Source organism: Mus caroli, unplaced genomic scaffold, assembly GCF_978045245.1.
Source record: "Mus caroli unplaced genomic scaffold, Mus_caroli_1 scaffold_8, whole genome shotgun sequence".
Taxonomy (NCBI): Eukaryota; Metazoa; Chordata; class Mammalia; order Rodentia; family Muridae; genus Mus; species Mus caroli.
The window spans coordinates 2,117,677-2,144,244 of NW_028227263.1; the positions used below are offsets into that span (position 1 = coordinate 2,117,677).

General features: G+C 35.6%; 1 protein-coding gene and 1 long non-coding RNA gene across 4 annotated transcripts in view; one reads left to right on the forward strand and one right to left on the reverse strand.

Moving 5' to 3' along the window:
• LOC147002813 (uncharacterized) overlaps positions 1–25,152 on the forward strand; it is an 87,776-nt gene extending 62,624 nt beyond the window's left edge. The window contains exon 4 of the long non-coding RNA XR_015047782.1: positions 24,350–25,152. This is a non-coding gene — a long non-coding RNA (uncharacterized LOC147002813). The remainder of the gene's footprint in view (positions 1–24,349) is intronic.
• Positions 1–26,568, reverse strand: part of Kcnq1 (potassium voltage-gated channel subfamily Q member 1) — a 318,171-nt gene that overhangs the window by 194,386 nt on the left and 97,217 nt on the right. The gene's annotated exons all lie outside the window — the stretch shown is intronic.

Here is a 26,568-nt window from a genome sequence, read left to right on the forward strand (position 1 = left end):
CTAAACTGAATCCTTGGGACTGTTATGGTAGAACTGACTTTTTTAAGTTGTCCCTTTATGATCACATGAGTGTAAAGGCATTTGCACATGCAAGTGCATGAACACAAACATAATAAATAAATAAATAAATAAATAATATTTTTTAAAAAGTAAGTTATGCCCTTTTTTATCAATTGGATTCAAGATAATGTTGAAAGTTCTAGCTAGAGGAATTGAGGATGGGGAGTGAGATATACAAATCAGAAAGGAAAAAGTAAGATGTATATTTGCAAATGATATGATTGTACAGAAAAATATTATTGCCTAAGGAATTATTACAGTCTTCAAATCAAAGTTCAATATATAAAACTACACAAGAAATATCTTCATTTTTTTATATTAACAGTAAACTACCCAAAAGGGTAATTAAGAAAGCTCTTAAGCAAATAGTACCTCAAATCAGAAATAAAACCTTGAATATATCAGTTAGTTTGGATAAGAGTATCATGACCATTTAATAATGAAGGTCTGTTATTTGAACAAATAGTTTTGGGGAAACTGGGTATTAAGATTTAGGAAAATGAATGTAGCACCTTTAAATTACAGTATATAAAATTAACTTAAAATGGATCAAAAATATTAATGTAAGTATAAATTTTGAAGAAAAATATTATATGGGGCATTAATTTCATGAATTTAACACCAAAGGTATAGACAACAAAAGACTGAACTTCATGATATGTAGGCATAAGTTTAACCACAGCAGCAAAAGATGACAGTAATATATGTTACCTCTTTGTGGATCAAAAGACTTTCAGCACAGTCATACAGCCCAAAGTAATGCACAGATTGAAAATGATTTTATTCTGCTTTTATGCTTTCTTTAGAAAAGTAGAATTCTATAAAAATATGAAATCACAAGGAAAGTTGAATAGCTGAGCATTATATACATTAAAAATAGCTGCAACTATCACACACCTTGATTAACCTACTCGTAGGGATAGACCAATTGTAAGCAATGCAGATTCTCATAGTGACACATAAACGGACAATTTACCTTTCACACAGGAATAATGAATATATGGTGAGAACAGAATACTCATCAAAACTACAAATTATTGCTAAAGATAAATAAAAACAGTCACCATTCATAAATTTAAGGGTAATATATAACTACTACACAAAGCATTTTATGCCCTCAGGGCATCCATAATAAACATCCAAATGTCTACAGAAATTAGAAAAATCCATCCTAATATTCACACCCTTTAGATATTACACAAAACTGTTACATGATCATGGTCTTCAAATTAAGCACAAACAGTGCTGAGGGACTCCATTTTCTAACATCAAATGGTTTTACCATGTTACCATTGTGAAAAGTGAATGATAGTAATTTAAATAATTTAAAGATAGACTTACAGATCAATGGAATGTAATAAAAGAGAGAACTCAGAAATGGTCCTTGGTGTATGTGGCATTTTACAGTGTTTTCCAGACTAATTTAAAAAGAAAAAGTCATATTGACTTTTATATAGTGCTGGTAAAACTAGACATCCTTATGTAAAAGTGTAAATTTTGGATCTTTACTAAAAGCATATATAAAAATTAACTAAACATGACCTGAGAAGTATAGAACTCATGGAACTGGCAGTGACTTCTTAGATATGAAACTTAAAGAACAAAGAAAAACGGGGGGAAGAATATAGAAAACTTCATGAGTATTTTAAATGTTTGAACATCAAAATACTATTTCGCTGTAAAAACCCAACCACAAAGAGAGTAAAGCATTTGCAAGATACATATCTGATAAGGGATTAATATCTGTTATTTATAGAAAAATGCATTATTTATATAAGATCAATTCAAAGTGTGTAAAAGACCTTGAGAAGTATCATAAGAACAATTATAAATGACATACACATATAGTAATGTGAATATCAATTATTAATGAAACGTACATCAAAACTCAAAATAACAGGATCACTGAGATAGCTCATCAGGTAAAAGTGCTTGCTGTCAGTTGATGCAAGACTGACAATCTAATTGTCCTTGAAACCTGTGTGAAGGTGGATGAAGAGAATTGATTCCGTAGTATTAACCTCTGATCTGCATGTATACCATATACAGTGTGAACTGCCCCCACATCTAACTATAATTAAATATACCTCACAATCACATACCATTTCATGAGAGAGAAAGAAAGAGCAGAGAAGAGATTCATCAAGACATATTACAATAAAAATGTCTAAAAATTCTAAGAAAAGTGATGTCATTTATAGTATTATGGACTACAGTTGATTTCAAAGATGAAATTCTACAGGTTAAGAGGTGATGAAGGAAGATATACAAAGTTCAGAAATAAAGCAAATTCCAACCAGTAATTTCAAGGGCATTGTTAGAAATGAAGGAGAAACAATGCCCATTTAAAACAAGCAAAATCTGAGGGAATCCCTAAGCACTAGACCAGCAAGCATTATAAAACCACAAAAATAAGGGACAAGAAAAGTCTCAACTAAAAGACAGCAAAAGCATGAAGACATCAGTTATCCATAATAACCTTTAGTCTAAGATACTTCAAATTCTGTAGTCAAAAGGCCAATTAAATTTATTTTTAAAAAACCTAACAACAACATGGATATGGTAGCACACACCTTTAACCCTAGCACTCAGCAGGCAGAAGCAGATAGATCTCTATGAATTTGAGTTCAATCTGGTCTACATAACAAGTTTTAGGACAGCCAGGACTACTTGAAGCAACCTTGCCTACAATAAATGTGATATCTACAAAAAATATGAGATGGTACTATAGACAAATGGAAATATAAAACAAGCAAATGCAACAGTATTTGGAAAAATAGATGTCTTGACATCTTAAGGGGCAACAAAGGGCTCTTCATAATGGTCAAGATGATTATTTCAAATCTATATTTGCTCATTATTGGAGCATATAGTTTTATAACACAACATCAGACAAAAGCATATGTGAGAGTTATCATCATACTGTGTCAATGGGTTATCCAGACCCTTCCCTTCAAAAAAGGCAAAAATCAATGAAATCAAACTCCCTTAAAGAAATACAGAAGAACACAGGTAAACATCTAGAAGCCCTGAAAGGGGTAACACAAAACAATACAGGATCTAAAAATGGAAGTAGAAACAAAGAAGAAATCACAAAGGGAGACAACCTTGGAGATTCAAAACCTAGGAAAGTGATTGGTGAAAAGCAAACACAAGAATCTTGCCAACAGAAACCAAGACTACTTGGCATCATCAGAACCCAGTACTCCCACCACAGTGAGTCCTGGATACCCCCAACACACCCAAAAAGCAAGATTTGGATTTAAAATCATTTCTCATGATGCTGGTAGAGGATTTTAGAAAGGACATTAATAACTCCCTTAAAGAAATACAGGAGAACACAGCTAGAAGTCCTTAAGAGGAAACACAAAAATTACTTAAAGATGACAAAAAACACAACCAAACAGGTGAAGGAATTGAACAAAACCATCCAGGATCTAAAAATGGAAGTAGAAATAACAAAGAAATCACAAAGGGAGACAACTCAGTAGATAGAAATTCTAGGAAAGAAATCAGGAGCCATAAATGCAAGTATAACCAAACAGAATACAAGAGATGAGAGAATCTCAGATGCAGAAGATTCCATAGAAAACATGGACACAACAATCAAAATGAAAAATGGAAAAAGATCCTAACTCAAAACATCCAGGAAATCCAGGTCACAATGAAAAGACCAAACCAAAGGATAATAGGTATAGCTGAGAATGAAGATTATTGACTTAAAGGGCCAGCAAATATCTTCAACAAAATTATAGAAGAACACTTCCCAAACCTAAAGAAAGAGATGCCCATGAACATACAAGAAGCCTACAGAACTCCAAATAAACTGGACCAGAAAAGAAATTCTGCCTGACACATAATAATAAAAACACCTAATGCACACACACACACACACACACACACACACACACACACAAATATTAAAAGCATTCAGGGGAAAAGGTCAAGTAACATATAAAGGCAGACCTATTAGAATTACACCTGATTTCTCACCATAGACTATGAAAGGCAGAAGATACTGGACAGATATTATACAGATCCTAAGAGAACACAAATGCCAACCCAGGCTACTATATCCAGCAAAACACTCAATTACCATAGATGGATGAACAAAGTATTCCATGGCAAAACCAAATTCACACAATATCTTTACACAATAAATCCAGAACTTCAAAGAATAATAAAGGGAAAACTCCAACCCAAGGAGGGAAACTATACCCTAGAAAAAGCAAGAAAGTAATCCTTCAACAAACCTAAAAGAAGATAGCCACAAGAACAGGATCCCAACTCTAACAACAAAAATAACAGGAAGAAACAATTACTTTTCTTTAATATCTCTTAATATCAATGGACTCAATTCCCCAATAAAAATACATAGACTAACAGACTGACTACGTAAACAGGACCCACCATTTTGCTGCTTATAGGAAATCCACCTCAGGGACAAAGACACTACCTCAAAGTAAAAGGCTGGAAAACAATTTTCCAAGCAAATGGTCCCAACAAACAAGCTGAAATAGAAATTCTAATATCAAATATAACCGATTTTCAACCTAAGTTATCAAAAGAGACAAGGAGGGGCACTTCATATTCATCACAGGAAAAAAATTTCAATTCTGAACATCTATGCTCCAAATGCAAGGGCATCTACATTAAAGAAACTTTAGTCAAGCTCAAAGTACATATTACACCTCATACAATAATAGTCGGAGACTTGAACACCCCACCCTCATCAATGAACAGATCATGGAAACACAAACTAAACAGAGACAGAGCGAAACTAAGAGAAGTTATGAAACAAATGGATTTAACAGATATCTATAGAACATTTCATCATAAAACAAAAGGATATACCTTCTCAGCACTTCATGGCACCTTCTCCAAAACTGACCATATAATTGGACACAAAAATATTGAAACAATGCCATGCATCCTACCAGATCACCATGGACTAAGGCTGCTCTTCAATAACAACATAAATAATAGAAAGCCAACATACATGTGGAATCTGAACAACACTCTACTCAATGATAACTTGGTCGGGGATGAACTAAAGAAAGAAATTAAAGACTTTTAATGAAAATGAAGCCACAACATACCCAAACTTATGGGACACAATGAAAGCAGTCCTAAGAGGAAAACTAATAGCTCTGTGTGCCACCAAAAAGAAACTGGAAAGAACATACACTAGCAGTGTGGGAAGCCACATGTGCTGTTGCAGAGTGGCACAGGCTACTGCTGGCCACCACGCATAAGTTTGGGCAAACGACCAATGCTTACTTACGCAGTAAAGTTTTTCGCCTAAACACTGCCTGGCCCGGGCATAATGAGGCTCTGCAAAGTACTAAGAGAATAACCAATCAGATGTGAGACATGCAAATGAGGTATGATAATGAGGTACTGAGAGAATAACCAATAAGATGTGAGACATGGAAATGAGGTATGTTAATGAGGTACTGTGAGATACTGAAAGAGAGTAGCCAATCTGATGAGGAACATGCAAATGAGGTATAGTGCATAACCAATCCGGGTGTGAGACACGCCTCTCCTAGGCCTAAATAAGCACCACCAGTTCTGGGCTTGGGGTCTCTTCACCTCTACAATCAAGCTCTCCCAATAAACGTATGCAGAAGGATCCTGTTGCTGCGTTGTTCTTGCTGGTCAAGTCGGATGCACGCAAGATAGCAGCTTGACAGTACACCTAAAATCTCTCAAACAAAAGGATGCAAAGTCACCCAAGAAAAGTAGATGGCAGGAAATAATCAAATTCAGGGCTGAAATAAACTAAGTGGAAACAAAAAGAACTATACAAAGAATCAACCAAACCAGGAGCTGTTCCTTTGAGAAAATCAATAAGATAGATAAACCAGACTAACTAGGGGGCACAGGGACAGTATCCAAATGAACAAATTCAGAAATGAAAAGGGAGACATAACAGAATCTGAGGAAATAAAAAAGATTGTCAGTTCCTACTAAAAAAGCCTATACTCAACAAAACTGGAAAACCTGGAGTTGGGCATGGTGGCACATGCCTTTAATCCCAGCATTTGGGAAGCAGAGGCAGGTAGATTTCTGATTTCAAGGCCAGCCTGTTCTACACAGTGAGTTCCAGCACAGCCAGGGATACACAGAGAAACCCTGTCAAAACAAAACAAACAAAAACCTGGAAAACATGAAATGGACAATTTTCTAGAAAGATTCCAGGTACCAAACTTAATCAGGATCAGATTAATGATCTAAACAGTCCCATATCCCCTAAAGAAATAGAGACAGTCATTTATAGTCTCCCATCAAATAAAAGCCCAGGATCAGATGAGTTTAGTTCAGAGTACTATAAGACCTTCAAAGAACACTTAACTCCAATTCTCCTCAAGCTTTTCCACAAAATAGAAACAGAAGGTATTCTACCCAATATATTCTATGAAGCTACAATTTCTCTGATACCTAAATCACACAAAGAACCATCAAAGAGAACTTCAGACCAACTTCTCATATATTTTGATGCAAAAATACTCAAAAAGATTCTCACAAACAGAATCCAAGAACACATCAAAATGATCATCCATCACAATCAAGTAGGCTTCAACCCAGGGATGCAGGGATGGTTCAATATACAGAAATCTATCCATGTAATGCACTATATAAACTCAAAGACAAAAACCACATGATCACCTCATTATATGCTGAGAAAGCATTTGACAAGATCCAACACCCCTTCATGATAAGACTCTTGGAAAGATCAAGAATTCAAGGCCCATACCTAAACATAATAAAAGCAATATACAGCAAACCAGTAGTAAATATCAAACTAAATGGAGAAAAACACAAAGCGGTTCCACTAAAATCAAGGAGTAGAGAAGGCTGCCCACTATCTCCCTACCTTTTCAATATAGTACTTGAAGTCCTAGCCAGAGCAATTAGACTACAAAAGGAGATCAAAGGGATACACATTGGAAGGAAGAAGTCAAACTATCACTATTTGCAGATGATATGAGTATATATATATATATATATATATATATATATATATCCCCCAAAATTCAACCAGAGAACTAAACCTGATAAACAGCTTCAATGAAGTAGCTGGATATAAATTTAACTCAAATAAATCAGTGGCCTTTCTCTACACAAAGGATAAATGGGCTGAGAATGAAATTAGGGAAACAACATCCATCACAATAGTCACAAATAATATAAAATACCTTGGTGTGACTCTAACTAAGGAAGCGAAAGATCTGTATCATAAGAACTTCAAATCTCTGAAGAAGGAAATTGAAGATCTCAGAAGATGGAAAGATCTCTCATGCTCATCGATTTGCAGGATTAATATAGTCAAAATGGCTATCCTGCCAAAAGCAATCTACAGATCCAATGCAATCACCATCAAAATTCCAACTCAATCCTTCACTGAGGTAGAAAGGGCAATTTGCAAATTCATCTGGAATAAAAAAAACCTAGGATAGCAAAAACTATTCTCAACAATAAAAGAACCTATGGTGGAATCACCATGCCTGACCTTAAGCTGTACTACAGAGCAATTGTGATAAAAACTGCATGGTTCAGGTACAACGACAAACAGGTGGTTCCATGAAATAGAATTGAAGACCCAGAAATTAATCCACACACCTATGGTCACTTGATCTTTGACAAGGGAGCTAAAACCATCCAGTGGAAAAAAGACAGCATTTTCAACAAATGGTGCTGGCACAACTGGCAGTTATCATGTAGAAGAATGCGAAATGATCCATTCTTATCTCCTTGTACAAAGCTCAAGTCTAAGTGCATCAAAGACCTTCACATAAAACCAGAGACACTGAAATTTATAGAGGAGAAAGTGGGGGAAAGCCTCGAAGATATGGGCATAGGGGGAAAATTCCTAAACAGAACAGCAATGGCTTGTGCTGTAAGATCAAGAATTGACAAACGGGACCTCATAAAATTGCAAAGCTTCTGTAAGGCAACAGATACTGTCAATAAGACAAAAAGGCCACCAACAGATTGGGAAAGGATTTTTACTAATCCTAAATCTGATAGGGGACTAATATCCAATATATACAAAGAGCTCAAGAAGCTCGACTCCAGAAAAACAAATAACCCCATTAAAAAATGGTGTATAGAGCTAAACAAAGAATTCTCAAGTAAGGAATACTGAAGGGCTGAGAAGCACCTGAAAAAATTTTCAACATCCTTAATCATTAGTCAAATGCAAATCAAAACAACCTTGAGATTCCACCTCACACCAGTCAGAATGTCTAAGATCAAAAACTCAGGTGACAGCAGATACTGGCAAGGATTTGGAGAAAGAGGAATACTCCTCCATTGCTGGTGGGATTGCAAGCTTATACAACCACTCTGGAAATCAGTTTGTCAGTTCCTCAAAAAATTGGACATAGTACTACAGAAAGATCCAGCAATACCAGAAGATGCTCCAACTGGTAATAAAGACACATGTTCCATTGTGTTCATAGAAGCCTTATTTATAATAGCCAGAAGCTGGAAAGAACCCACATGTCCCTCAACAGAGGAATGGATACAGAAAATGTGGTACATTTACACAATGGAGTATTAGGCAGCAATTAAAAACAATGTATTAAATTCTTAGGCAAGTGGATGGATCTGGAGGACATCATCCTGAGTGAAGTAACCCAATCACAAAAGTACACACAAGATATGCACTCACTGATAAGTGGATATTAGCCCAGAAACTCAGTATACCCAAGGTACAATTTGCAAAGCACATGAAACTCAAGAAGAAGGAAGACCAAAGTGTGGATACTTTGATCCTTCTTAGAAGGGGGAGCAAAATACCTATGGAAGGAGTTACAGAGACAAAGTTCAGAGCAGAGACTGAAGGAAGGACAATCCAGAGACTGCCCCACCTGGAGATCCATCCCATAAACCACTACCAAATCCAGACACTATTGTGGATGTCAACAAGATTTTGCTGACAGGAGCCTGATATATCTGTCTCCTGTGAGGCTCTGCCAGTGCCTGGAAAATACAGAAGAGGATGCTCACATTCATCCATTGGACAGAACACCGTGTCCCCAATGAGGGAGCTAGAGAAAGTACCCAAGGAGCTGAAGGGGTCTGCAACCCTATAGGTGGAACAACAATATGAACTAACCAGTACACCCAGAGCTCCCTGGGACTAAACCACCAATCAAAGAAAACACATGGTGGGGCTCCTGTCTCTAGCTGCATATCTAGCAGAGGATGGACTAGTTGGCTATCAATGAGAGGAGAGGCCCTTGGTGCTGTGAGGTTTTATGTTACAGTATAGGGGAATGCCAGGGCCAGGAAGCAGGAGTGGGTGGGTTGGGGAGCAGGGGGAGTGGGGAGGATTTTCGGAGAGGAAACTAGGAAAGGGGATACATTTGAAATGTAAATAAAGAAAATATCTAATAAAAAGAATGATATCATAGAAAAGAAATAAATTAATCAAAATCTTTAAAAAAGAATGATGATTCCCAACTTAAAGGGCCAATAAATATCTTCAACAAAATTATAGAAGAAAACTTTCCTAACGTAAAGAAACGAGATGTTCATAATCATAAAAGGAGCCTACAGAACTCCAAATAGCTTGGACCAGAAAAAAAATTCCTCCTGACACATAATAGTCAAAACACCAAATGCACAAAACAAAGAAAGAATAGTAAAAGCAGTCAGGGAAAATGTTCAAGTAACATATAAAGGCAGACCTATCAGAATTACACCAGACTTCTCATCAGAGACTATGAAAGCTAGAAGATCCTGGGCAGATGTTATACAGACCCTAAAAGATCATAAATGCCAGCCTAGGCTACTATACCCAACAGAACTCTCAATTACCATAGATGGAGAAACCAAGATATTCCACTACAAAACCAAATTTACAAAATTTATTTCCACAAATCCAGATCTACAAAGGATAATAGATGGAAAACTCCAACACAAGGAGGGAAACTCACCCTAGAAAAAGCAAGTAAGTAATCCTCTTTCAACAAACCCAAAAGAAGATATCCACACAAACATAAAAATAACATCAAAAGCAACAGCAAGCAACAATCACTATTCTTTAATATCTTTTAACATTAACAGACTCAATTCCCCAATAAAAAGACATAGACTAACAGACTGGTTACATAAACAGGACACAGCATTTTGATGCATACAGAAAATGCACCTCAATGTCAAAGACAGTCACTACCTCAGAGTAAAGGGCTGGAAAATGATTTTCCATGCAAATGGTCCCAAGAAACAAGCTGGAGTAGCCATCCTAATATAGAATAAAGTCAACTTTCAACCAAAAGTTATCAAAAAGGATACGGAAGGATTCTTCATACTCATCAAAGAAAAATCTACCAAGAAGAACTCTAAATTCTGAACATCTATGCTCCAAGTGCAAGAACACCCACATTCAAAAAGAAAATTACTAAAGCTCAAAGCACAAATTGCACCTCACACAATAATAGTGGGAGATTTCAACACCCCACTCTCATCAATGGATAGATCATGGAAACACAAACTAAACAGAGACAGAGTGAAACTAACAGAAGCTATGAAATAGATGGATTTAACAGATATCTATAGAACATTTCATCACAAAACAAAAGGATATACCTTCTTCTCAGCACCACATGGCACCTTCTCCAAAACTGACCATATAATTGGTCACAAAAAAAAGGCCTCAACAGATAGAAAAATATTGAAATAATCCTATGCTTCCTATCAGATCACCACAGACTAAGGCTGGTCTTCAATAGCAACAAAAACAGAAAGCCCACATACATGTGGAAGCTGACCAACACCCTATTCAATGATAACTTGTTCAAGGAAGAAAGAAAGAAAGAAATTAAAGACTTTTTAGAACTTAATGAAAATGAAGCCACAACATACCCAGATGTTTGGGACACAATGAAGGCAGTCCTAAGAGGAAAACTCAGCTCTGGGTGCCTCCAAAAAGAAACCAGAGAAAGTATACACTAGCTGCTTAACAGCACACCTGAAAGCTCTAGAACAAAAAGAAGCAAATACACCCAACAGGAGTAGATAGCAGGAAATAATGAAACTCAACCAAGTAAAAACAAAAAGATCTATACAAATAATGAACAAACCAAGAGTGGTTCTTTGCGAAAATCAACAAGATAAACCCTTAGCCAGACTAACCAGAGGGCACAGAGATAGTATCCAAATTAACAAAATCAGAAATGAAAAGGGAGACATAACAACAGAAACCGAGGAAATTAAAAATCATCAGATCCTACTACAAATCCTATACTCAACAAAACTGGAAAACCTCAATGAAATGGACAATTTTCTAGACAGATACCAGGTACCAATGTTAACTCAGGATCAGATAAACCATCTATACAGTCTAATTGTAATTGGTGGTAATGTTGCATAACTAAAGATCACAAAATAATGGGTAAAGATTCCATCTAGAAGTCACATACACATAAATTAGACATTAGTTGAATAGAATACTATACAATGAATAGTGTACCAATGAAGGAGAACTATCTGTGAATGGGTGATATATTTCTTTTTAAATAAATAACTTGAAATGATAAGATGATTACATGTATTTGGAAGAGCCACACATAAACTCTAAACCAGAAAACATTACAATTTGTTACTTACAAGAGTTGGGACTTATGAATATAGAAGGGATATGAGAGGAAAAGGCTTCTCTCAGTAGATTGTTTTGTGTGTGTGTGTGTGTCTCTCTCTCTCTTTTTTTTTTTTTTTTTTTTGGTTTTTGGTTTTTGGTTTTTTGAGACAGGGTTCCTCTGTGGCTCTGGCTGTCCTGGAACTCACTTTGTAGACCAGGCTGGCCCCGAACTCAGAAATCTGCCTGCCTCTGCCGCCTGAGTGCTGGGATTAAAGGCGTGTACCACCACACCCGGCATGTGTCATTTTTGACTTTTGGAAATATATTGATATTTTCAATATTTTAATAACAAATATGTGGGTAGTTTCAAAAAACAGTAGGATAAGAAACACAGGCTAAAGTCTCAGTAGGCTAGCCATAGTTCTAGGTACTGGGGAAAAGATTTGTAAGAATGATACCTTAGGAGTTCAAGAGCAGTCTGGATAATGGCAAACCTCCATCTCTCTAAACCATTGGCTCTCAAATTTTATGTCATGTCTCCTTTCACAAAGGTCACATATCAGATATCCTGCATATCAGATATTTACATTATGATTCATAATAGTAACAAAATTACAGTTATGAAGTGGCAACAAAAATAATTTTTATGATTGGGGAGCACCACAACATGAACATCTATAATAAAGGGGTACAGCATTAGAAATGCTGAGAATCACCACTCTATATGAACAACTAGCAAATTCTCATCTTTCTAAAGAAACAATCAAGCAAATACAGTGTTTAAAGTTTTTACCATTGTAAATCTGAACGAGACTGTCAAAACCAGTGATTTCAGAAATGTAAATTAAAGTCACATAACAAACTGAAGAAAAACATTAGGGTTGTGGAGCAGAAACAGAGTACTTATTTCAGTTGTGAGGACCCTAGTTAATCACAATTATTTAAAAAAAAACTACAAAAGTAAAATCTGATAAATCTCCATAGAAATTGCAAGGTCTGTGGAAATTTAACCTAAGGTTGCCTTTCCCATACCCAGATGAGGATGAGTACAATAGCCTTGAAGACTAGCATCTTTTCTTCCAATGAAGAAGCCTAACCTGATTTGAACTCTATCACCAGTCTCATTCTTTATGTCAAAAAATAATGTCCTCAAGACATATACTGGGTAAACCCACTGTTATAGCAATCTGACGCTCTAGCACTGGTTGTTGCACATAAATACAAAAAAAAGAAAAAAAAAAAAGATAGTAAATTCTTAAGAGATAAGGAAGATGGTCTGTACTCTCAAAAAAGACCAGAAGTACTCTCCTTATCTACACTGCTGATTGTGAGACACTGTACAGACAAGATGGTAAAACAAAGGACAGTTGTAAAGAGCCCAAATCTTGAATGGAAATCCTAAGGCAAAGCCCTTTCAGGAAAACTTGGAAAATTTACCAGCTTGAGATACTTAAAACAAGGCCTGTGACTAATGGTGGCTTAAGCTGATCAATTAAAGCACGCTTTAAAAACAAAGACAGTCATTTTCTAAAGAGCAAACTTGAAGATAAATCAGATACACACATTGCAGGGAAATGCAAACACCATAGAAGCAAAATTGGCACAGGCATGGCAGAAACAAGCAATTGCCCACGTAGATGGGAAGGAATTCAAATGTAGTGTTCCTACAATCAACACATCATCCTAAGTGGAGAGAGGGGCTAGAGAGATTAAAGATTTGTAAATAGAAATGATCACTGAGAGAACCTAAATACTAGTTTTAGTAGGTCAAGATTTCAAAGTATAAATATTCTCACACTAAAATAAGCCTTGTTTTAAAGAATAAAAGTAAAACATTACCACAATAACTCATCAAATGAAATGTTAATAAAGAGATATATTATAAAGTTCAGTCAGTACAAATTACAGTAACTTAAATGAAAACCTTACTTGTAGAGCCAGATTGCAAGATAAGTTGGGAGCAGAGAAAAAGAATCAGTGAATTTAAATATAGATATATAAACATTATTCAGTTTAAAGGACAGAAAAAAAAAGAGTAAGGAAGAACAATGAACAGAACCTCAGAGATCTGTTAGCTACCATAAGAGTAGGTGTTACCACGAATTTATATGTAACCAAGGAGAAAGAGAGAGAGAGAGAGAGAGAGAGAGAGAGAGAGAGAGAGAGAGAATTGCTGAGGGACAAGCTGACTCTCTCCACTCAATGGAAACTATAGAATTCAAGAAACAGCAAGATATACAAACCACTCAAAGGTTAAAAAAATAATAATAAGGTCCAGAACAATCATTATTAAAATTAAAATAAAGCAGGTAAATCATAGCATTCTTTGATAAATCATAATATTCCTTGAATTAAGAAAACAATTTAGAATATAAAAATCTGCTATATCAGAACTAAAGAGCCAGGTGTGGTAGCACATGCCTATAGCAGGTCTTGGAAGGCTTAATGAATTTGAGACCAGGATGAGCCACATCGACACCATCTCAAGAAAAAAGTGGGCTGATGAGATGACTCAGCTTCTTAACCAAGCCTGACAACCCTGGTTTAATCCTTAGGACTCACACTGGTTGAAGAAGAGAACTGACTCCACAGAGTTTTTCTCTGGTTTCTAGATGCCTGCCATGGCATGAACACACCTACACTCACATACAACCCTTCTAGATTTCCTTTAAGTCAATCCCATTCACAGAGACTTAATTGGGTACAAATTTTCACTTCCTTTTATTGGCAAGTTAAGATTTCAATCTATGAACTTTGAGGAACACTGTCTTTCAGTCTACAGTACACATAAACAGAACAAGAGGCATTTGAACAGCTAAACAGCCTTCTATGACTGGGCCATATATAATGTATTAGGAATAGAAAGAAACATTTTCAATCTCATAAAAGACAACTGTTAAAAACCACCTGGTGCAGAGGAGTAGTTCAGTTGGTAGACTTCTTGCCTAGCATGCAAATTGCACCATGCAATCCTCTGCTCCATTGAAACAGATGTGGTGGTAGATGCTGATAACCTCAGTATTCAAGTGGTGGAAATAAGAAGGTTTAGAAGCTCAGGGTCATTTTCAGCTGCACAGTGAATAGTTTAGACCACCCTGGGCTACAGGAGACCCTGTCTGTAAACAAACAAAACAAACACCAGTGCCTGACATTGTACATAATGGTGGAAGATGAAATGCTTTCCCTTCAAATCAAGAATAAGTTAACTCAGTATAATGGCATACAAATGTAATTCCATCTCCCCAGAGGAGGGTGAAGAAGAAGAAAGATAAGTTAGATATCATCTTGGGCTATATAGTTGTCTCAAAAAAAATAAAATCAGCCTCCCCCAATTAAGACAAGGGGACCTGTTTTATCACTTTTATTAAATATTGTGTAGAAGTTCTGATCAGTTATACAAGGAAAAGAAATAAGTAAAATTATATTTCTAAAATCCCAAGATTGTAAAATATAAAACTCAATCTTATTTCTATGTACCGTGAGGGACTAATGAAATGAAGAAAACAATTCATTTTATAATGTAAAAATGAATAAATCACAGGTATGAATGTACTTAATGCCACAGAAATACACTTAAAATTATTAACTTATAAATTATGTGCTTTTTTACCAAAATAAAAGGAACAAAATTAATAGATCTATTTTTTAAAAGTATACAAACTATACTCTATGAATGACAGGATACCATTGAAAGTCTAGATCTAAATAAATTAATATATATCTTGTGTTTATGAATTGGAAGACTTGAAGTCAAGATACATATGGTCTTCAAGATGATGTAGAGACCTGATCCTTACCAAAATATCAGGTGTCTTTTCTAGAAAATAACAAGCAATATTTAAAATTATATAAGACCCAAATGACCTACAATAATTAAAGCAATCTCCCAAATCAGTCAAGTTAATGGGTTCATACTTTTCAGTATATACTTACTATAAAATAACAAGGCACTATGTAAGCATCACATCAAATAGACATACATAAGAGGGGATAGAATTAATAGTCTATTAAATAGTTTATTAAATATAAAACCAGATAGCTATGGTAAGTGGACTTTTGATAAAGGTGCCACAGAAATAAATGAGGGAATGAACAGTGTTTTGGACGGACTTTTCTTCAACAGCTGGTTATATATGTAAGGGAAATAAAGTTGAATGGTTCCCTGCCACTACATGTAAAAGCTTAAAATCAATCAAAGACTTAAAAATAGCAATTAAATCTTGCAGAATTCTTACAAAACAACATAGAGTCAAATCCTTGTAACCAAATGTTTGACAAAAGGTGTTTTGTTTTTTATTATTTTGATATAAACTGAAAGTAAAATAAAGAGCTGATTCACTGGACTTTATTAAAAACTTAAAAAATTTATGCTTGGGGGTATACTACAAAGAAAGTGGAAGCTGTAGAGATGGCTCAGCGGTTAAGAATATTGGCTGCTCTTCCAGAGGACCGTGGTTGAATTACCAACACCTATATGGCAGCTAAAATAACTTCAGTTCCAGGGAACCCAATAACCTTACAAAGATATATATGCAAGCAAAACATTAATACACATAAAAAGGAATTATCAAAAAATTTTAACGAAAGTAAGATGGCAATACATAGGTGTGAGAAAATACTCAAAAATTGTTTGTTGATACAATATTTGTAGCAGGATAAATATGATATATATCAATACACATACATATATACACACATAATTCAATATATACAACACTCAGAACTCTTTGCAATTCAGATACACACACAAACACACACATAATCCCAATTTAAAAAATGAAGAATCTATGGCCTGTGAACCTTTAATCTTAGCACTTCAGAGGCAGACAAGAAGATCTCTATGAATTAAAAAATAGCTCCAGTAAAGACCATGTCAATAGAATGAGATAGATAGCTATAGAGGGGGCAAAAAATTGAGAAATCATATACTTGACTTTGGCTCTGTATTCAGAACACAAGAAGAACTTCTTAAAACTTAACATAAAAGGAAGTTCAGTTGGAAAATTAGTAAATAATTTAAATAAACAGTTCACTGAATGGAAGAATGTGGGAAAATGATTCATTATTATTATCCATTGGCAAAATACAAATTTAAACCACAATAAGAAATTACTGTGCCAGGCATGGTAGCATATGCCTTTAATCCCAGCACTCTGCTACACAAAGAAACCCTCTCTCAAAAAAACCAAAAGAGAAAATTTACTGCATGTTTACCAGAATTGGTAAAATGAAAAATACTGTCAATATTAAATGATCTATAGTAATTCCAAATTAGGAATAACTTAGATGTCTGTGGATGAGTGAATGGTTAAAACTGTGGTCTATACATACCATGAAATTCTACCCAGCAACAAGTCTGAATTAACTACTGATATATAAAACAACTTGGATGAACATCTAGAGAATTATGGTAAATTCTAAAAATGGTCAAATTTCAAAAGATGTGTTTGATTCTATTTATATAGCAATCTCAAAAAAGCAGATCTATAGAATCAAGAACAGATTAGTGATTACTGGGAATTAAGGGATGGTGGGAGGGAAGACGGTGTGGCTATAAAAGGACAAACAGGGATCTTTGTGGTAACGAATAATATTCTGTATCATTGAACCAGTGTTTCCATCCTCCTTAAATTGCACTACAGTTTTGTTACTACTGGGAAAACTATATATGACTTTTTCAAACTATATATGATCTCTTTGCATTATTTATTACAAATGCATGTAAATTTCTAAAATTATATTAAAAGCTTGAATTTTAGAAGTATGCAAAAGGAAACCAGTAAGAAAGTAGGCAAAGGGGCTTTCTGCTGAGCTTAATGACTAGAGTTTGATCCCTAAGACTCATATTGTAGAGGGAGAAAAGAAACTCCCACAAGTTTTCCTCTGTTCTCTATGCATGTATTATGGTATGAGTGTGCCATCTCCTTCCCATATCTGTGAAAAAATATAACTGTACAAAGGATCTAAATACATATACCAGTAAGGAAGATATGTAACTGACCAATAAACACAAAAATATTCAATACCATTTATAAAGCACATCAGGACTGAAATCAGATAACAAAATACTAGGTAGACAGTTTTTTCTCAGCACTTTTTGGATGGGGTATTATAGATGGAAAATCATTTTTGCAGCTACCATAATAAATACTAGTTCCAGAAAGCATCTTAATCAAGACAGACCAAGGTATTTTAAAATGCTTATAGTATACCCACAGCAAGTTCATCTACCTCAAGGTAAATAATAGTGACTACACAGTGGAAAAACAGACAGTGCCTTAATGGAGTGATCAAACCATCACCATCATTGAATATATATATATACATACATATCATGGAAAATGGTATCCTAAGAAGGACATTATATTGTTTCTGGAATATTCCAGATGGGAATCCACAATCTGTATCTAATTATAAAGAAATATCAAAGAAATCCCTCAAAAAGTGACTTTGATGTAAAAAGAAAAAAGACTAAGAGATACTAGAAATACCCAGGTTCACAGTAACTAAAGATGCACAACCAAGGGCAACATAGAACATGGACTGGGCCTTGCACTTGGGGACAGCTGCACCAAAGGACTTTGTTGTGCTCACTGACAAAAGTAGAATATAGGCTTTGGGTTATTTCAGTGACTGTATGGATGTTTAATTGCCAAAGTTGATGTCTGCTATATCACTTTCAAAGGGAGGAAATGTGATGTTGTCACCCTCCTTAAACTGTAGTACAGTTAGGAAATAAATTGTTAGGAAATACATAGCAAAATGTCTAGGGGTGAGGGGCTGTAAAGTGTGCAATTCCCTTTCAAGTTTTGCAAAGGAACACAGTGTACAAATACACATAAAATATTGAAATGAAAAAGCAAGTGAAGCTGGAATGGTAATAAGTGTACCTCAAATCTTAATGAAGGATATGAAGATGTCTTATATATCGTTCATGCAGTTTTTCTGTAGTTCATTATTACTTCCAAATAAAACAGTTTTGTTATGTTTTAAAGAAACATCTATGAGATATCACAGTATTCCAGTGATTTTTGACTCAGGCTAATTTTGCCCTAACTCAGGGGGGTAGGTTTGATAATATGTAGAGAGTTGTGGTTACTTTATTTTTGGTTGTCACAACTGAAGGAATGCTGTGTTAGCATCCTGGCAGAAACCAGGGGCTCTGCTAAACATCCTAAAGTACATGGGACACTCTTCGTTGACAAAGAATTATCTCCTGCCAAATGTCAATGGTTCCGCAGTAGAATATCCCTGCCCCACTTGGCTAACAAGATGGAAAATTGCTCTGCCAATAATGCCTGGCAGGGATGTCAGGAAAGGGGAACCCTGCCTGTGGAAATGCGAGGTCAGACAGCACTTGAGGAAAGCAACCTGGCAACATGCATGCAATTTAACAATGCACCCATCCCTGTGTAAGGGGCTGAACTCCGTCCCCATCAATTTTCTAAGTTTAGGCCCTCATTTCCAATATTTCAGAATTGTAATAGGAGATCAGACCTTTAAACAGACAGATAAAGTAAGTCCAATTTTACTGGTGTGCCTATAAAGAAGGGGAAATTGGGATACAGAAAGAGTCCCAAAGTGTGGCTGTATAGACAGAAGACACAGGGATATATTGGCCATCTGGGAGTTAAGGAGAGAGGTTTTAAGAGAAAAGCAACCTGCTGGCACTCCAATCTCAGTCTTGTGGGCTCCTGCTTTTTGAGAAGCCTCTTGATTCAGCATTTGTTTTTGACAACCCTGGCAAATGAAGTTTGTGAATTCACTGCATAGAAATAAAAGCCTTTATACTGGGAAGTGAGTTTAAGTTTAACTTTTAGAAAACTAGCTTAAACCTAAAGCAAAATATATTTCAAGCAACGAAGAATATCATGGTATAGGCATACAAGGGAGAATGAAGGAGAGACTCTAAGATTTAAATAGAAGTGAGAGATAAACAGAATTGTTCCTGACTCAGAGGAAGCTGTAGTAGTATGACTGTAAAAAAAAGCAAGGGGCAGAAAAGCATGCATGCTGTGCCTTCCATGTGTTTCAAAGACAACAATAAGGTCTCTTTGTGAGATGTATGGTTTATTTCACTGTGTATTATATGAACATCAGGAAAACATTAGAGAATAAAATCATTGTTAATCAATGTAGGCAACAGAGGAGAAACATGCAGAAAAAGATTGTTTATATACAATATAGTCAGCTGTAAATCTAAGAGCATAAGTAATTAATAAAATTTTTAAGAAAAAATACCCCTTTTTCCCCCTCCCCCCAAGATTTGTGGCATGAGGAATAAAATAGAAGATTATGGAGCACAGAGTTGTCTGATAGGAGAGATTAAGGCTGGCATTGATGCAGCTTGGTGTTAAATCTGAGGAGACAGACACCAGAGTTTTCACTGTATGCAGGGTAGAAACCGACATCCTCATATTTGTTCACTGTGGTAATTCTTGCAGTAGACAGATAGACTTTTCTTACCATTGTTTTAAAATTATATTTTACTTTATTTTTTGTGTGTACATGTGTGTGCACACATGCATATGTGTATGGGCACATATATGCTACAGTGTGTGTGTGTGTGTGTGTGTGTGTGTGTATGCCAGAGAACAACTTCCAGTAACCATTTTTCTCCTCATAGCATATGGATGCAGGGAATTGGTTTCAGGTCATCAGTCTTGGCAGAAAGTACCTTTACTTAGTGAGCTGGCCCCACCGTTGGAAACTTGATTTCATTGATGTGTAATAGAGGCATAAAAAGTAGATGGATCAGGGTCACATAATAATAAATAGTGGGAAAGGGTTGTGGTCTTAAGAAGCATAGCTGTAAGTAGTGCCCCTGTACACTACGAATTTGCCTACATTTTTAAAAAGCAGAGCTGTAAAGGAAGGATTTAATTTCACTATTACAGTTGGAAAATTGCTATTTCAGTTGGGGTAAAATAAATAGAGGGAAAAAGAAATCCAACTAATTAAATAAATAAGTAAATATATATGGATGTATGTATAATCCATCATCATGTATTTTATCTGTTTATACAAACAAATCTGAGCCCCTCAAATAGAGAAGGTATGTTTTTAACTTAGGTGGGTGGAACAGGTCACATCCCAAGTTACAAATTATAAAAGCACTGGTCTTATTTTCAGACTTTGATGCTGCAAAGGAGCTCTTTTAAGAAAACTGGAGCTTTCACAGACTGCATGCTTTCACTGGAAGCCTATTAAATAGGAAATAAATAATGGTGATAAAAATGTATTGCTTAAAAATTAAGCAAACATTTAAAAAGAGCTCTAGATTAAAGCGAAAAAACAAAACACAAAAAATTATCAAAAAAGGGAATGAAATTGGTCATATTTCATACCAAGTCCTACATATCACAGCTAAAGCTGTGATCAGAGGAAAAATTATAACTCTTAAAATGTCTCTTGGTAAAGGGACTTTAAATAAGTGAACTAAATATTACCCTTAATTAAGTTTTAAAAGAAAATACATAAATTAAAGATAATTAGGAAGATGGAATTAATAGATATTATAGTCCAAGATGACTAAGAAGAAAACAAATATAGACAAAGGTAATTTTCTGATAAGATAATAAACATAATATTTTAATAATTAACAGAATTACTAAATTTCTCATGAACTTGACTAAGAAAAAAGCAAAACTATAAAAGCACAGGCAAGAAAAATTTATAGAAAAGAGCATAAACTACTGAAAGAAAATTATTTGCTACCAAGTGTCAACACAGTTGAAATGCTTCAGGAAATTACATAGCAATGAATAAATTATCCCTGAAAACACGCACTAAACTAATTTAGAATACATTACTGCAGAAAAGACTAAAAGCAATTACAATTTCGTATTAGGTCCAGATGGTTATACAATTTTGTTCTGTGTAAATTTAAAAGATTTTACACTTATTGTATGTGCATGTGGTCACATGTGCATGCAGGGTGGTGGTAGTGTGTGCACATCACAGCATGTGTGTGGAAGCCAAAAGAGAACGTGTAGGAATTGGCTCTCTTTTTCCAACATGTAGGTGCCAGTTATCAAACTCAGGTATCTCGAGCAGGCTTGGCAGCAGGTATCTTTATTCACTGAGCCATACTGCCAGCCACTGCTTAACCTTTAAAGAGACCATCATTCTAATGTTTTCAAACTATTTTGGAACACAAGCAGACAGATCTTGAACTGCATGACACTGCATTCACAAAGACATGGTGGAACCTGTCACACACTGCTGAGCCAAGAGATTCTGTAACTTGTAGGATCAGATATCAGGGCTGTCCTTCATACTGCAGAAAGAAAGAAAAAGCCCATTCTCACAGTTTTAATGACTGATAGATCCCCAGCAAATAAGCAGATCTTCATAGATGGATATATTAGCAATTTGCATTGTTTTGCTACTTAGCAATCATAGCATCAGTATCTCCAGACAAAAACAGCTTTCAAATGTATAGAATCAATTTATAGAAGAGTTGAAGATTGTGTACAGTTTTACTTTAGATAGTGAGATTGCATCACTCTTTTCTTCCAACATTAATGACTAAGGCTAAGTTTCCCTATATATTCACCAATGGAGTATTATTGGTGTCTTACTTAATAATCAAAGAAACAACCCTTGCTTATATTTGCACTCTATCATAAGTGAAACAGTCTGGCATTTTTTCCCCCTGGAATCAGTAGCATTTCCTTTTTAAAAAAATCTTTCATCCTTTTAATATAAAGAGCTTTGAAAATTTTAATGTAAATAATTCACTCTGTGTCTACAATATGGGTGGCAACTGTTTCCCCAGGTTAACACTTAAATTTTATTTTTGGTGGTTTTTTTTTTTTTTTTTTTTTTGCTGTGCAAATTTTATATATTCTATTACCAGCTTTGCTGAGGTACAGCTGGCATATAATAAAAGGCACGTGTTTAAATTGTAGGATTTGGTAACTTTTGACATGTGTTGAAATCGCTGCCACAATTAAGGTAATGAGCATATCCAGTGCTCCCAGGAGCTTCCTCTTGCCCTTTTGGACTTCCCCTACCACTGCTCCACCCCTCGGTAATTATTGACCTTTCTGTCACTCTAGGTTAGACTTCATTTTCTAGAGTGCTGTGGTAAGAGAAGACGACAGTATGAACTCTTTGTCTGGCTTCTTTCACTCACTGTAATTACGTGGTGATTCATCCATGTTAGGTGTATCAATAGTTCATTCCTTTGTACTTCTGAGTAGTATTCCATTGTATGGACACAGAACAACTTTGAAAAAAAAAAACAAAACAAAACCTCTCTACTCAAATGTTGACTGCTTTTGGAATGTTTCCAAATGGAGAGAGAGAGAGAGAGAGAGAGAGAGAGAGAGAGAGAGAGAGAGAGAGAGAGAGAGAGAGAGAAGAAACCATTAAATTGTTTTTCAGTGTTCCTGAATCACTGTGACCATGACATGACATACAAGTGGTTGAGTTCTTTCATGTCCTCACCAGTACCTGGTAAATCTCCTTAATTTTAGGCAATTAGTAGTTATGAAGTAGAGTCTACCTTTGTGCACTTCTCCAATAACTAATGATGGTGGACATTGTCTTACATGCTTCCCTATATGTCTTCCTTGCTATGAAGTGTTGATTTAAACAATTTACCCATTTTTGTAATGTGTGAGTTTTCAGTTTAAAGTGTCCATCACATATTCTGAATATAAATTCTTTTTTAGGTATCAGGTTGTAAAATATTTTCAGGTTTGGGATAGTGGGTCAGTGAGCAATAATGTTTGATGTGCAAACATGGAAACTGGTGTTCAAATCCCCAGCATCCACACTTAAAAAAAAAAAAAACTGGCATGAATGCACATAGTTGTAATCCTAGCACTGCGGGTGGGGTGGGCAGAGACGGGCAGATCCTGGGAGCTTAGTGACTGCCAGTCTGGCTGGAACACTGAACTTCCAGTTCAGTGAGAGACTGCTTGAGGAAAAGAAGGTAGAGAGCTGTAAAAATATGAGGCTATGCCAGTGCCTGGCAAACACAGAAGTGGATGCCCACAGTGAGCTATTGGATGGAACACAGGGCCCCCAATGGAGGATCTAGAGAAAGTACCCAAGGAGCTAAAGGGGTCTGCAACCCTATAGGTGGAACAACCATATGAATTAATCAGTACCTCCAGAGCTCGTGTCTCTAGCTGCATATGTAGCAGAAGATGGCCTAGTCGGCCATCATTGGGAAGAGAGGCTCCTTGGTCTTGCAAACTTTATATGCCCCAGTACAGGGGAACACCAGGGCCAAGAAGTAGGAGTGGGTGGGTAGGGGAGCAGGGGGGTGGGTATGGGAGGGACTTTTAGGATAGCATTTGAAATGTAAATAAAGAAAATACCTAATAAAAATTGGGAAAAAAAGACAGCAATCATTTGTCCTCTGCATGTGAGTTCATGGGCATGAACAACTCCACGTGCACATGCAATGCATGCGAAAACAGAATGCTTTCTTTCAATATCTGTCTTTTTCATTGTGTCTTTCAAAAAGCATGCTTGAGAAGCCTGGCTAACCAATTTGTTCCTAATACTCACATGCTTTTGATGCTGTGTCAAAGATATCCTTAACTATATTGTTGTTGTCCTATAAGGTTTAGCCTTTGAATTCAGTTCTATGACCATTTTGACATGGTTTTGGGGAAATGATAAAAGTTCATGGTTGAACTGAATATCCAGTTTTTCCATCTTGTCTCCTCCCCACAGAACAAAACAAAACCTAACATAACCTTCACATGTGGATTAGAAAGCACCTATCAAGAAATATGAATGTCCACCCGATCCCCAGTTTCCCTACTGTCTGTTTGGTTTTTATGCAAACATTATACATCTGGGTGTTAATCCTCAAACCTTCTTCATGTTCGAAGTTGCTTTGTTATTCTGGGCTATCTGCATGCTAGTCTTTGACTGGCTTTATACTGAATTTAGAAATCATTATTGAACCTTGTAATTTGGGAACCTAATTATGTATCTATATTTATTTTTTTGACGTTTCATCAGCATAGTTATATAGGCTCCAAAGGAGAGTTCTTTTGTCAGATAGATTTCTATGTTTCACATGTTTAGTGCTATTCAGAATAGTATTTAAAAGTTTTCAATTCTGCCTTACTTGTAGCTAGAATTTAGAAGTAGAATTGCTTTTTGCAGAGCTACTTTGTATATGCAACTGAATCCATGTATTCTGGTGGCCAATCTGACACATCAGATTTTCTATACAGACAACCAGGAAATCTACAAATAATGCCAGTTTCATTTCTTTTCCAACTTGCTGTTTCTTACCTTATTCCAAAGGCAAGCATCTCCAACTTAATGTTGAATAGAAATCATAACACCAGATATTTGTACTCCTGACTTATGGGGAAAACAGGTATTTGTTCATTGAATATGTTAACTGCAGGTTTTTTTTTCAATAACCTATTTCAGTCTGAGGAAGCTTCTATTTTTTTACTTCATAATTATTTTTTTGCTAGATTTCTTTCAAGTACTTTCTCTACATCTTCTGAGTTAAATATGGCTTTATTCTGTTATTTATTAATATGCTTAATTTTCTTTATATGCCCCAGTACAGGGGAATGCCAGGGCCAAGAAGTGGGAGTGGGTGGGTAGGGGAGCAGGGGAAGGGGAGGGTATAGGGAACTTTTGCAATAGCATTTGAAATGTAAATAAAGAAAATATCTAATAAAATAAAAAAATAATGTTTCATTTTACTAATTAAATTCAAACTAACTTTGCATTCCTGAACCCTAATTGATTCTTTTGCTTAAAAATTTTGGATTTGTGTTCACAAGTGATATTTACCTACAGTTTTCTTATAATGTTTATAATGTTTCTTTATAATGTTTTTGGCTGTGTTTCCTATCAGGGTAATGCTGGTCCCAGAACTTAAAAAGAATTCCCTTCATTAAAAGAAACCAGAGTTTGCCTTTTCTTAAACATATGGTAGGATTCATCAGGAAGCAACATGGTCCCAGAGTATGCTTTTCGTGTGTGTGTGTGTGTGTGTGTGTGTGTGTGTGTGTGTGTGTGTGTGCATTATCCATGATAGATAATTGGGTTACATCTGTCTGCATTTTACCTTTCCTAAGAAATTTTCCATTTCCTCTAAGTTGTAGAATATAGTAACAAAGAGCTGTACAGGATAATTTTGTAGTTTTAAGTCCTGTCATTTATATAGAGCTGGGTATCTCACTTCTGACACTGACAAGTTGCGACATCACGCTTGCTCTTTGGTCTATCTGGTTAGTCACTTATTGATTTTCCTGGCCTTAAAAAAAAAAATCAACAATGGTTTCATTATTTTTTTTCCTGTTTTTAGTTTCTTACGCCCCTCGCAAATTCTTATTTTCCTTTAGTCTACTTATTTTGGTTTATTTAGCTGTTTTATAGTTCCCAGTCTGAGGCCTTCTCTGAAGTGCTTGCATGGTGCTATGTGGTCCCCTAAGAACTGTTTTAGCAGTGTCCTATAAACTAGAGCTTGTTGTGTTTTCACTTTCATTTGATTTAAAACACTTGTTTTTCTCTTAGATTTCTTCTCTGACCCTGTACTATTTGGAGACATGTTCTTTATTTTCCATATAGTTCAGAATTTGCCATCTTCTTAATTGATTTTTAATTTAATTCTACTGTGGTAAAAGAACATATGACTTGAGTAACTTTAAGTTTATAAAGTTTTTTCACAGCTCAGAATATGGTCTGTCCTGGCATGGGCTCTCTGTGTAGCTGGCAGCCATATCTATCCTGCTGTTCTCTACCAGCATTAATTAAGTCAACTTGGTTCAAAGTATTGCTCAGATCTACATTTCTGTTGATTTTTGTGTCTAACGGTACCATCTCTAATAATAAAGACATTAAAATCCACAAAACTACTTATAGATTTTTTTCTTCTCCTTTTATGCATATTATTTTCCTGGTTTTAGTTGTAAGTT